We start from the raw sequence: 11,711 nt of genomic DNA, 5'->3' as shown, positions 1-11,711 counted from the left end.
TGGGTTGGTCTTATTCCCCAACTTCGATAAGTTCGTGGACATGAACGCTATTAGGATCTTCTCAGTTCTTAATCCTGTTCCGACTTTGTTGGGTGACGCTTATGTCTCTTTGCACCTGAGGAATGCAAAGGGTGGAGGGGTTATTGTCTGCTGTCTGCCTTTGCTGTACAAGTGGTTTATTTCGCACTTGCCGCAGACTCTTGCCTTCAAGGAGAACAAGGGATGTCTACGGTGGTCTCAGAGACTCATGTCTCTCACTAATGATGATATCTCTTGGTATGATCGCGTGTATGATACCGTCCAGATCATTGATTATTGTGGTGAATTCCCTAATGTGCCTCTTCTTGGTACATGTGGTGGGATCAGCTACAATCCCATTCTCGCACGTCGTCAGCTTGGGTTCCCCTTAAAGGATAAGCCCCATAACATTCTGTTAGAAGATGTATTCTTTCAGGAGGGTAAAGATCCCCAAGGCCTGAAAGCCAGATTCGTCCGCGCTTGGCGCAAGATCTGCAAGAAGGGTAGGAATGAGCTAGGCCCGAAGAATTGCATTGCTTTGGAACCTTATACTTCCTGGGTCAGACAGAGAGCTGCCACTTATTTGATGCCATACGACCATCCGAGACCTACACCGTTGGATGTGGCTGGGCCTTCAACCCTCCCTACCCAACGTGTAGAGGAGTTGAGAGAAGAAGACCTTTCACGTGCTTGGATCCGTGAAAGAGAGGAATTGCTGCAGCAGCTTAAGGAAAAGGACGCTCTGATTGAGTTTCTTGAGCATCGAGTGATCGACGATCCCAATGACACTTGGACTTCCTTGCTTCCTCAGTCTTCCAAATTCTGGAAGAGGAAGTATGATCGGCTTGCGAAGGAGAAAGCAGATATGGAAACTGCCTATGAGAGAGAGATCAAGAAGCTGTGTGTTTCTCGACTTCCAGCATCCCGAGCTAATAGGGATCCATAGGATGTTATTTTCCTTTTCTCCTTGTAATTGAATCAAAAATGTTGTACTTCTTTGCAAAATATATTGAATGAGATGTTTTCCATGAGAAATTTAAATTGCTTAAAAATTCAAAAATTGCGAATAATACCCTAAGGGTTCCTTGAAAATAAATAAAGCATCTGCACGAGCATTTCATGCATCATTTGCATAAGCAGGTACTTTGTTTCTGGTCTTCTTGTGCTGACTCTGTGTTCTTCATTTATTTTGAAGACAAGCTGACTCACCGGTACTATACCAGAGCAAATTCTGCCAGAGTTATGGATCAACTAGAGCAAGAGAACAGAGAACTGAAGGAAGAGGTCGCCAGACTTGGCGCTTTGATGGAGCAACTTCTTGCTGCTCAGAATCAGCCTGCTTAACCGCCTGCAACTCCTGTTCAGAGGGCTGTCGTCTCTGAAATTGTAGCTCCGTCTGTGCCAGCCGCCAGCGCTCATTTTGCTCCTCACGCAATGCCAGCCGGGTTCCCTTGGGGTATGCCTCCGGGTTTCATGCCGGATATCCCCGCTCCAACTTTTGCTCACATGCCGGCATCTAGCCCGGTCCCTGTTGCTGCTCCTCCGGTCGTGCATACTATGCCGAGGGTTGAAGATACCATCTATCATTCCGAGCCATCTGAGGGCCCGGATGTCAATGAGAAGATGGAAGCGATGAATGACCAATTCCTTGAGCTGAGGAAGGAATTGAAGACCCTCAGAGGTAAAGATCTTTTCGGCAAGTCTGCTGCCGAATTATGCCTTGTTCCCGGTGTGAAAATACCGATAAAATTCAAAGTGCCTGACTTTGAAAAATACAAAGGGAACACCTGTCCTCTTGCACACCTGGTTATGTACGCCAGGAAGATGTCTACACAGACCGACAATGATCAACTCTTGATCCACTACTTCCAGGACAGCCTGTCTGGTGCTGCGCTCCGTTGGTATATGAGTCTAGACAGTGCCAACATCAGATCCTTCAATGACCTTGGCGAAGCCTTCATCAAGCAGTATAAATATAACGTCGATATGGCACCTGACCGAGATCAACTCAGGTCCATGTCGCAGAAGGACAAAGAAACTTTCAAGGAGTATGCCCAGAGGTGGCGAGAGCTGGCAGCTCAGATTACCCCACCACTCGAGGAGAAAGAAATGACTAAGATTTTCCTGAAAACTCTTAGCTCATTTTATTACGAGCGTATGGTAGCTAGTGCTCCCTCTGACTTCACCGAAATGGTGAACATGGGGATGCGACTTGAAGAGGGTGTCCGTGAAGGACGTTTAGCAAAAGATGAAGGCTCTTCTAGCAAGCGGTATGGAGCATTTGCTAAGAAGAAGGACGGGGAAGCACATGCTGTGCAATCCCATAAATCGAGGAAACCGCCCGTTCAGAGGAAACCAGCACGCCGTGTTGGTCATCAGCATCAGGTGGCCCATATTGCGCCTGTCTTCAAAGACAATGCCCAGCATCAGCGATATCAACCTCAGCATCAGCAGCCTCAATATCAGCAACAGCAACGCCCACAGCAACAGGCTTACCAGCCTCGTGGAAGCACGACCAATCAGGCTAATTTGAGTTATGACCGGAAAAAGATCAGCTTCGATCCTATTCCAATGTCATACGCAGAGCTTTATCCCTCCTTGGTGGAGAGGAAATTGGTAACTCCCATGGATCCTCCTGCTATTCCTGCAAACCCACAATGGTGGTATAAGCCAGATCAGCATTGTGTTTATCACTCCGGAGCTCCGGGCCATAATATTGAAAACTGTTATCCACTCAAGACTAAGGTTCAGGACCTTATGAGATGTGGGATTTTGAGCTTCGAAGATTCGGGCCCAAATGTCACTAAGAACCCATTGCCTTCGCATGGGAAATCTGTGAACATGGTCCAGGGATGCCCTGGCAAATACAAGGTCAAATATGTAAGTCATATTCGACAGTCGTTGGTCGAATTACATCGGTTGCTGTGTCAGTACAGCCACATGGAGCATGACCACGACAAATGCCGCATCTGTTTAGTGAACCGTTTGGGTTGTAATCAGGTCCGTAGAGAATTGCAAGAGCTATTAGACGAAGGAACCATTGAGATTCTGCAGAATCGCAATATCGATGAGGACGAACCGGAGGTTAATGTTATATCCCCCGTGTTCAAGTTACCCGAGCCTGTTGTTATTCGCTATGATAGCAGCAAACCGAAGGCTTCTCCCTCCTTGGTGATTAAACCTGCAGGCCCCGTGCCTTATTCTTCTGATAAAGCTACACCGTTCAGATACAGCCCTGTTGCTGTGCAAGATGGGGTCGAAGTACCTTTGCCCTCAACTGCTGTAACCAATATCGCCGATGTGAGCGGGCTGACCCGGAGTGGTCGGGTTTTCTCTGCACCTGCTAAAGCTCCTGTTGCTTCTGAATCTGCTGAGCGTCCGGTTGGGACTGCTGTTAATATTCAGAATCCGACACTTGATGTTGCCAGACCCTCCTCCATACAAAAGACTCCCACTTCTTCAGTTGGCCCGAGTGGCATTATGAATGAAGAATCTGATGAGATGCTGAGGCTCATCAAGAAGAGCGAGTATAACGTTGTAGACCAGCTTCTACAAACGCCATCCAAAATCTCCATACTATCCTTGCTGTTGCATTCAGAACCCCATAGGGAGGCTCTGCAGAAGGTATTGGACTTGGCGTACGTTGATCACGACGTCACGATTGAGCAATTTGACCATATAGTTGCAAACATCACTGCTTGCAACACTTTGAGTTTTAGTGACGCTGATCTCCCTGAGGAGGGAAGAGACCACAACATGGCTTTACACATATCTCTAAACTGCAAATCTGATGCTATGTCTAACGTGCTGGTGGACACTGGATCATCATTAAATGTATTGCCAAAATCCACACTCTCTAGATTGTCATATCAGGGTCCTCCTATGAGGCAGAGTGGGGTCGTTGTGAAAGCTTTTGATGGGTCGCGCAAGACCGTGATTGGGGAAGTTGATCTCCCTATCAAAATCGGGCCAAGTGATTTCCAGGTTACCTTCCAGGTAATGGATATCCACCCATCTTATAGCTGTCTCCTTGGCAGACCATGGATTCACGAGGCAGGCGCCGTGACATCCACCCTACACCAGAAGCTGAAGTTTGTTAAGAACAAGAAACTGGTTGTAGTAGGGGGAGAAAAGGCTCTCCTGGTTAGCCACCTGTCTTCCTTCTCATATATTGACGCAGAGGATGAAGTTGGAACTCCGTTCCAAGCTTTATCTATTGATGAACCAATTGAGAAGAAGTCTCCATCATTTGCTTCCTACCGTGATGCAAAACTGGCCATTGAATGTGGTGCAGTTGCTGGTTTAGGGAAGGTGATCGAGCTGGAAGACAATAGATCCCGGGCTGACATTGGCTATTCGTCTGGGGTATATAATGAGCAAGGTCTATTCACGAGTGGAGGATTCATCCATGATGATCAACCTGAAGAGGAAGCTGCTGCTATCTTGGAAGAGGACGCAGAAGATTTGAACAATTTTGTCATACCTGGTGGTGTCTGCCACAATTGGGTCGCTGTAGATGTTCCTACAGTCATCCATAGATCAGAGTAACTGTTCACTTTGTTTAAAACCCTTCTCCCATGCCAAAAGGAGAAGTGATGACATTGTTGGCAGCATATATACAATGATGTTTTCGTTCAATTAATGCATTGTTAAACATTTGTTTTTCCTTTGTTTTCACTTTTCGCTTTTTGCATGAAATCGGTGATCACAAAAAACCCATAAAAACAAGAATAAAAGCAAACAATTTTCATCTGCGTAATGATTTGCTTGTTTAAATTCTAAAGTTTTTCATTAACCAAAATCATTATGCAGGTTGATCTTAAAGCCCATTGAACATAATGATCCAACACCATCTCCCAATTTTGAATCCCCTGTATTCGAGGCAGAGGAAGACGATGTTGAAGGAATTCCTGATGAGATTACCCGTCTCCTTGAGCACGAGAAGAAGATCATTCAGCCGCACCTCGAAGATTTGGAAACAGTCAACTTGGGGTCTGAGGATTGTGTTCGTCTGGTGAAGATTGGGGCACTTCTTGAAGAGTCTGTCAAGAAGGATTTGATTGAGTTGCTACGAGAATATTCCGATATCTTTGCTTGGTCATATGAAGACATGCCAGGTCTAGATACAGATATTGTGCAACATTCCTTGCCTTTGAAGCCTGAGTGCGTGCCAGTGAAGCAGAAGCTCAGAAGAACTCATCCAGATATGGCAGTGAAGATCAAAGAGGAAGTTCAGAAGCAAATTGATGCGGGGTTTCTGGTGACTTCTACATATCCTCAATGGGTGGCCAATATTGTGCCTGTTCCCAAGAAGGACGGAAAAGTCTGTATGTGCGTTGATTATAGAGATTTGAATAAAGCTAGTCCGAAAGATGATTTTCCTCTACCACACATTGATATGTTGGTAGACAATACAACTAAATTCAAAGTCTTTTCCTTTATGGACGGATTTTCCGGATATAATCAAATCAAAATTGCACCCGAAGATATGGAGAAGACAACATTCATCACACCTTGGGGAACATTCTGTTATCGAGTGATGCCCTTCGGTTTGAAGAACGCCGGAGCCACGTATCAACGAGCTATGACTACCTTGTTTCATGATATGATGCACAAGGAGATAGAGGTCTATGTTGATGATATGATCGCTAAGTCTCGAACGGAAGTTGAGCATGTTGAGCATTTGTTGAAGCTTTTTCAGCGTCTGAGGAAGTTTAGACTTCGCCTGAATCCGAACAAATGTACATTTGGAGTCCGTTCCGGCAAGTTGTTGGGTTTTGTGGTAAGCGAGAGAGGTATTGAGGTTGATCCTGCAAAGGTCAAAGCAATACAGGAGATGCCTGCACCCAAAACTGAGAAGCAAGTCCGAGGTTTTCTTAGCCGCTTGAACTACATTTCCAGATTTATATCCCACATGACTGCCACATGTGTGCCGATATTCAAGCTCCTCCGGAAAGATCAATCTCATGATTGGACCGAGGATTGCCAGAAAGCTTTCGACAGTATCAAAGAGTATCTGTCTGAACCTCCGATCTTGTCTCCTCCTGTGGAAGGAAGACCTCTGATTATGTATTTGACTGTGCTTGAAGACTCGATGGGTTGTGTCCTCGGTCAGCAAGATGAATCAGGGAAGAAAGAATCTGCTATATACTACCTCAGTAAGAAGTTTACTGATTGTGAGTCTCGGTACTCTATGCTTGAGAAGACGTGTTGTGCTTTAGCTTGGGCAGCTAAGCGTTTACGCCAGTACATGATAAATCATACAACTTGGTTGATATCCAGAATGGATCCGATCAAGTATATCTTCGAGAAGCCTGCTTTAACTGGGAGGATTGCCCGTTGGCAGATGTTGTTGTATGAGTATGATATTGAGTATCGAGCTCAGAAAGCTATTAAAGGTAGTATCTTGGCTGACCATTTAGCGCACCAGCCGATTGAAGATCATCAGTCTGTTTAGTACGACTTCCCAGATGAGGAAATTCTGTATTTGAAAATGAAAGATTGTGATGAGCCTATACTTGATGAAGGTCCGGAACCTGGTTCCAGATGGACGATGGTGTTCGATGGTGCTGTAAATCAGTACAGAAATGGTATTGGGGCAGTAATCATTACTCCTCATGGCACGCATATTCCGCTTACAGCAAGGCTAACTTTCAAATGCACGAATAATATGGCAGAGTATGAGGCCTGTATTATGGGACTTGAAGAATGTATTGATTTGAGAATCAAACATCTTGATGTGTATGGTGATTTGGCCCTGGTTGTCAATCAGATCAAGGGTGAATGGGAGACGAATCAGCCAAGTCTCATTCCATACAGAGATTATGCAAGAAGGATTTCAACATTCTTTACAGAAGTTGACTTTCATCATATCCCTCGAGAGGATAATCGGATGGCAGATGCTTTTGCTACGCTCGCCTCAATGATAGTTGTCAAATATTGGAATGAAGTCCCTAACATTGTCGTGATGCGCTTGGATAGACCAGCTCACATATTTGCAATTGAAGAAGTCAATGATGACAAGCCTTGGTATTTTGATATCAAGAATTTCCTCCAGAACCAGGTCTACCCGCCTGGGGCATCGGTGAAAGATAGGAAAACTTTGAGAAGGTTGTCAGGCAGTTTCTACCTCAGTGGTGAAGTGCTGTATAAAAGAAATTTTGACATGGTTTTGCTCAGATGCGTGGATAGACACGAAGCAAACCTATTGATGACTGAGGTCCATGAGGGTTCATTTGGTACTCATTCCAATGGACATGCCATGGCTAAGAAGAAGTTGAGGGCAGGCTACTATTGGCTGACAATGGAGTCTGACTGTTGCAAATATGTGAAGAAATGCCACAAGTGTCAAATTTATGCGGATAAGATTCATATCCCTCCGACACTTCTGAATGTGATTTCATCACCATGGCCTTTCTCTATGTGGGGAATCGACATGATTGGCATGATTGAGCCGAAAGCGTCCAACGGACACAGGTTTATTCTCGTAGCAATTGACTACTTCACCAAATGGGTCGAAGCCGCTTCGTATGCGAATGTGACCAGGCAGGTGGTTGTGAAGTTTATCAGGAACCAGCTGATTTGCCGTTATGGTGTGCCAGATAAGATCATTACTGATAATGGATCTAATCTGAATAATAAAATGATGGATGAGTTGTGCGCTGAATTCAAGATTGCACACCATAATTCCTCTCCCTACAAACCTAAGATGAACGGGGCTGTTGAAGCTGCTAATAAGAATATCAAGAAGATCATCCAGAAGATGACAGTTACGTACAAAGATTGGCACGAGATGCTGCCATTTGCTTTGCATGGTTATCGTACGTCTGTCCGCACTTCAACAGGGGCAACCCCTTTCTCTCTTGTTTATGGCATGAAGGTTGTTCTCCCAGTAGAGGTGGAGATCCCATCAATGAGAGTCTTGATGGAAGCCAAGTTGACTGATGCTGAATGGATTCAAAGTTGTTATGACCAGTTGAATTTGATCGAAGAGAAGAGATTAACTGCCATGTGTCATGGACAGTTATATCAGCAGAGAATGAAGAAAGCATTCGATAAGAAGGTCAAGCCTCGTGTGTTCCGAGAAGGTGACCTCGTGCTCAAGAAAGTTTTGTCTTTCGTGCCCGATTCCAGGGGCAAGTGGACTCCAAAATACGAGGGTCCATATGTTGTTAAGAGAGCCTTTTCAGGCGGAGCTTTGATGCTTACAACAATGGATGGGGAGGATTTCACTCGTCCTGTGAATTCAGATGCAGTCAAGAAATACTTTGCCTAAAAAAAAAAGTATATGCAAATGAAAAACAGAATAACTCGCTAAGTTGAAAACCCGAAAGAGCGGCTTAGGCAAAAATGAGCGTCTCGGTGGAGAACCCGCAAGGGTAATCCAGGCAAAAATTAGAGACTTGAAAAAAAGATATATTTGCATCCTGCTAGATTGAGTACCTCACCCTGGGGCCATATAGGCAAAAATTAGGGATTCGACAAGTAACTGCATCCTGACAAGACTTTCCGCTTCGCAGCCGTCTTTTCGTCAGAGGATTCTCGATTCGTTGTCAACTGAAGCTTCGCATACATCGAGATTCAAATTGGTAGAGAAAGGATCATTATGTTCAATGTAGCCCTCTTCCAATATATATCATTGATTTCAAATTTGTACAGATCTATGGAGTCTTGCCATTTGCAGACTACCATTCCATCAAATAAATTTGAGCTTTATCCAATTATTTGCATTCTTATTTGTTTCAATTCAACAAATGTTTTGCATGTTTTAATTGATAAAATGTCATTGTTTTAAACAAATAAAATTTTTAAAATTGTTGTTTTAAACAAAGTGAATATTCACGATGACAAAAGGATACTCAGGAATTTCTCAGTGCTCTCCCGAGGGTGGTATGATTCCCAACAGGTAAGACATGTGTTCATATTCCTGGCATTTGATTGTATTCTCTTTCTCCCGCTTTGCTGTTGGGGTTGTCCCCCAAGCAGAGGTTGTTGTTGAAGACTCAGTTTCTTCTCCAGCAGTAATCTCCCCAGCATTGGTTTGTTCCCCTTGTGGTAGATTCAGTGGTTGGTGGATTGATATCCCGGTACTTTACCGCTTTCTTCAGCATTATCGCAAGCAGAGCTGTTGGTGGGGTTGTTCCCCAGTATAGTCGCAAGCAGAAATGTCGGTGAAGACTTCGCGTTCTTCTCCAACAGTAGTCTCTCCTCAGTGCAGTTGCCAGCAGAGTTGTTGTGTCTCTCCTCAGCATGGTTGCTTCCCATTTTTTCCCAGCTTAGTCTGCAGAATAGTTGTTGTGGCAGTTTCTGCCTATTGAAAGCTATCTCAATCCCCAGTAGGGTCGGTTGGTGGCTCTAGCATCCCAAAGATTGGATTGATTTCCTGATTACTTTTGATCCTCAGTAGAGTGGTTATTTGCAGAATCTACTTGTGTGATCCGTCGGATGTGTGTTCTCCCCGAGTAGAGTGGCTTGTTGCAGAATCTACTTATGTGGTGCTTTCTCCTTCAGTGGGTTGTTCCCCAAGAGAGTAGCTGATAGCTTTTCCCCAGTAGAGTTGCTTGTGCAGTTAGATTCTACTCGGATGATTCTCCTTCAGTGGGTTGTTCCCCGGAGTTGTTTGGAGTTGCTTTTGCAGCAGTTCTTGGTTGAGCCATGAGCTCTTGTTTCTCAGTTGATGCTGGGATCCCCAGCAGATATCCTCAGGATTCTCCTGATCCCCTACAGATTTGTCTTGGTGGCAGTTTCGCCCGTTGTGACTTTCTGTACCCTGTTTGGGTTGTTTTGCTGATCCATCGCTCAGAGATTTAGTGTATCCTGATCTCTTTGTTTCCCCTGCAGTACCCGCAGATCTTTGCTTTACAGCATGTGGATCTCTAGCAGATTGGCTTTCCAGTTGGTTTTCCCCCTGGAAGTATAGTACCGGGCGTTTGATTCCTGGGCCTGGTTGTGTTAGATTGTCTGTTTTGTCAGCATTCATCACACATAATCACGCATATTCATGCATATTCATAAAACATTCAGATATACATATTGCATTGTTTGCCATATATCTTTTGTTTGTTGTCTCCTGCTATGGGTGATATAGATCTCTTTATAGATCTTCCCAAGCAGATGTCGGGTGTTTAAATCTCTCCATATAGAGTCTGCCCCATAAGCAGAAAGTGTCTGTATTTTCCTTCTGCAGTTCCCCACTGAGATACTTCCTCGTGGATGACGGTTTCTTCCGTTTCCTCCCAACACATATATTGGGATGGATTTTCCTATTGATTTATATCCTCATAGGACGTGTTTTGATTCAGTCTGTCTTTTCGGATCAATCCCGAATCGGCGTTTGTCAGCTGTTTCTTGTGCTTCCCTGTGGAAGAAATGAATGGTTTGCCCAGTAACCGGCATCAATTCATTTATCCCCAGCGGAATTTTTTGGGCCTCTACCCAGTAACCGGTGGTTGTAAGTCCTATGTTCCTTGCTTCTTTGGCGGAATTTATGGTTATATACCTTTTATTCCTCAAGCAAGAGTTGTTGGTCTTCTACCCAGTAGTCGGTAGTCGTAAATCCTGTTTGCCTGCTCTCCAGCAGTGTGTGGTTTTGTTATGAACCCTATTTTGTTTCCCGTGCGGATTTGTGATTCGTCCCATCCCCACGTGGAGTTGTTGGTTTTCTACCCCGTATTCGGTAGATGTAAACCCTAATTTATGGTTATTCCCACCAGAGTATGGATACTACCCCGTATTCGGTAGTTGTAAGTCCTATCTTGTTTTCCCCTAGTAGAGGTAACCTTTCTGGTTCGTTCTGGTTGTTGGTGGATTTTCTGTTGTTGTGGTTTGTTATCCCCACACAAAGTTTGCGTTTCCCTGTGGTATGAGTTGAATAAGTGCTCAGTATTTGGCCTTCATTCACCCTATCCCCAGTGGAGTTTGTGGTCTTCTACCCCGTATTCGGTAGTTATAAATCCCATGTTGTAATTGTTCTCCCCATTGGAGTTTGTGCCTTGTGGTACAGTCGGATAATTGCCGGGTGCTTGCAATTTTATCCCAGCTGAGTCTGTGGTTTCTACCCAGTAGTCGGTAGTGTTAACCTCTTGTTTCCTCAGCCAGATTTTTGGTGTTCTACCCCGTATTCGGTAGTTGTAAACCCTAATCTCCCCTTTGCAGAGTTAACCTTGTTGTTCATCCTAACCGATGATGGTTACTCTTTGTGGTTATCTTCATTCGATATTTGATGTTGATATTACCCCTTTGCTTATGGATAATTGTCGGATGCTAGCAATTTATCCCCAGCAAGTTGTCTTCTGGATCATTGTCGTATGCTCGCAATGTTATCCCTTTTTGAAGTTGCCAGTGGGTCTTTTCACCGTTTGCTAGTGATTTGTTCCCCGGATCATTGATTGTTTATCAATGTATCCCCAGCTAGTCCCTGTGGATAATTGCCGGATGCTTGCAATTCATCCTCAGCGGATCGCCTTTCATTTACCCGTTTGCTCGGTAATGATTGTTGCTCTCTTTGATTGGTCATCATTATATACCTAGTTTTGGTATCCCAATGCCTTTCTTTTCGGTCGATTTATCCTTTGTTAACCCAGTAACCGGTTGTGGATAATCTTCCATGCGAGTATGTTATCCACGTTCTGACGGTAATGGATAATATATCTCATGCACTCTTCAGTTGAAGCTTTTTGTGTTTCCCTAGTAGA

At 44.4% G+C, this 11,711-nt stretch overlaps 1 pseudogene; it reads left to right on the top strand.

Annotated features, from left to right (window-relative positions):
• Positions 1–6,001: 6,001 nt before the first annotated feature.
• Positions 6,002–7,213, top strand: LOC127115863 (uncharacterized; annotated as a pseudogene).
• The last annotated feature ends 4,498 nt before the right edge of the window (positions 7,214–11,711 follow it).

Source organism: Lathyrus oleraceus, chromosome 1 (assembly GCF_024323335.1).
Source record: "Lathyrus oleraceus cultivar Zhongwan6 chromosome 1, CAAS_Psat_ZW6_1.0, whole genome shotgun sequence".
In the NCBI taxonomy this organism is placed as follows: domain Eukaryota; kingdom Viridiplantae; phylum Streptophyta; class Magnoliopsida; order Fabales; family Fabaceae; genus Lathyrus; species Lathyrus oleraceus.
This window is presented reverse-complemented; position numbering and strand designations above follow the sequence as displayed.